The sequence below is a fragment of the Poromitra crassiceps genome, assembly GCF_964638095.1.
Source record: "Poromitra crassiceps genome assembly, chromosome: 7".
NCBI classification, from domain to species: Eukaryota; Metazoa; Chordata; class Actinopteri; order Beryciformes; family Melamphaidae; genus Poromitra; species Poromitra crassiceps.
In genome coordinates, this window is record NC_139628.1 from 32,264,648 (window position 1) to 32,267,147 (window position 2,500).

General features: G+C 39.6%; 1 protein-coding gene across 1 annotated transcript in view; it reads right to left on the minus strand.

The window, feature by feature from the left end:
• LOC310779544 (uncharacterized protein) overlaps window positions 1–1,272 on the minus strand; it is a gene marked incomplete at its 3' end in the record, with an annotated part of 6,682 nt that extends 5,410 nt beyond the window's left edge. The window contains exon 1 of the mRNA XM_083640068.1: window positions 1,153–1,272. The remainder of the gene's footprint in view (window positions 1–1,152) is intronic.
• Between the last annotated feature and the right edge of the window lie 1,228 nt (window positions 1,273–2,500).

The window sequence follows — 2,500 nt, forward strand, 5'->3', positions numbered from 1 at the left end:
TACCTCAAAATAATATAAGACATATAATTCTATATTTCAGTCAATTCATCTTGACTTAAGATAATTCCTGGCATTTTTTTATTACCATGTTGTTACCGAGCTGTAATGTAAAGCTCAATAACATTTCAAACCGCCAATTGCCACTTGTGAATATATTTTGTATTTGTAATTACTGTTATTTCCAGTGCTTATCAACACTGACTACTACTAATACTAACAATACACTACATTGTTCACAGGACTTTTCAAAAAAGAAGTTCCAAAGTGCTTGAAAAGCAGGCATTTAAAAAAGTAAGGAAGAAGCAGTGTTGAAGAAATGTTCTGAAGTCAAAGGTTCGATCTAGTTTAATAATATTTATTCGAAGGAGTCTCATGAGAGGAAGAGCTGCACACAGCAGGAGGCTACGTACATTTCTTCTATGAGGAACAGATTGAACCAGACTCATGTATCTTCCAAGGACATACAAGCTTCAATAGACATCTCAGAGACATCCAGGACAGGAAACAATACAATATATTGTATTATTATTGTCTTTTATTTATTTATAAGGCCTTGTGCGGTAAGCTTCCACTCTATTTGTCTTCGCTTTTAAGTTTCAGTGCTTTAAGTTATCAGACGCGTTCACAGACACACATTAGACTGGTCACTCCACGTATGAATAGTGAATCAGGAAAGACCGCTTTTATCTTTTATGCTCCTGATAGATGGAATAAGCTTCAGGACTGTCTCAAACTGGACCAACTGGTCTCTATAGAATCGTTCAAAGCGCTACTTGAGGATGCATTGCATAGGACTTGCACCTGTTTTACGTAGCCCTCTCATTTGTTTGCTCCTGTGATTTCATATGTTTGTATTGTTTTCATTGTTTGAGTGTGATTGTATTGTATATGGCACAGTCTATTCCTATTCTTGATTTGTATTGTTTTAATTTGTGGTATTTGTTGTAATCAGGGCATCCTTGAAAAAGAGAGCATGCTCTCAATGGTCCTCCCTGGATAAATAAAGGTTAAATAAAAAAAAGAAAATAACAAAAGAAAGATATATTCTATTACAAATTACTATCTGTGTGTTTATGTGTGCCTGTATATAGGCTATTACTATTAACACACTCATCCAGGTGTGTGTGTGTGTGTGTGTGTGTGTGTCCATACCTCCACTAGTTGTATGTATTGTGAGACGAAGTGGAGGGTGAGCACAGAGCCTTGGACAGAAACCGGGTCTTCAATGTGGGACCGGACGAAATCACAGCACTTAGTCCAGTCACTGAAATACACAAAGGCCTGGAGGAGAGGATAATAATAATAATTGTTATTAACAGTCTAGAAACATTACGACCTTCATGATTTTTTTTGTCACAATTCAGTTACAACAATATTCTTATTATTCATATTAATATGACCTATTATTATTATTATTATTATTATGTATGAGAATGCATTTCTCCATTGTTTGATACCTTTATTTAATTTGTAATCAACTATTTGTTAATTAGCCTATTGTAAACAAACCCTCACTTTTAGTTTCTGATTTCTTTCTTCTTCTCCATCCAACCCCCCCCCCCTCCCCCCCCTCCATCCCCATCAATGACCCGGTTTATGATTTCTGTGGGGCTGATGGATAGTTGTAATTTAGAAGAGGTAAAAAATAAAGCCCATGCAGGTGTCAATCTGTAGCTTAGGAGTATCTGCAATGGTAACGGCAATGGTGACGGTGACATATAGTAGGTACTGTGTGTGTGTTACAGCTCTCCTACCCTCCTCTGCAGTGGCAGCACTGTCACATAGTAGTACATGGAGTAAATGTCCTGTCTGTCCAGGTAGGGCCACACCAGCCGGGCCACGTCCTCCTGCACGTAGCCTCCCTCCGGCAAACCCGTCATCATGATGCTGTTGGGCAGCGGAACACGGCTGCTCACCGTCTGGACCAGACGACACAGTGGTTACGTTCACACTGAAGCACTAAGAGGCCTGATTCTGACACTTTCCCCTCCCATTTGATACAAATTAGAAGTTTCGAATTAGAAGTTGACGACAAACGGCGACTTTCTTTACAAAATTAACGTTGGCACCCTGTGGCACAATTCAAACGGGGTCAAAAAAAGTAACGTTATTCTCCGTCCACCGCCATTCATATTTTTCCCAGCGCTGGTACAGGGAGAAAGCAGGAAGGGACGTTTCACTTTGGCTCTCTATTGACCGACCGCATTGAAATGAATGACATTTAGTAGGACTGAATATTGTATTTAGTGCCTTTAAGTGACATTTCCTGACCACTATAGGGTGACAGAAACCACAATGCAGTTGTAAATAACCCGGCACTACAGAAGCCCAACAGGACATACTCTGGAAAGAACCGTGCATAAATGCAAACAGGCTAACTGTGCCTAGTAAACCGTGCAGAAAGTGGGAGGGGTTGGAAAAGAGAAATGGGACTTACCTCAATGTCATCCAATCGTGTGATTGTCAGGTACTCTAAGAGAGGAAAAATACAATAAGAGTG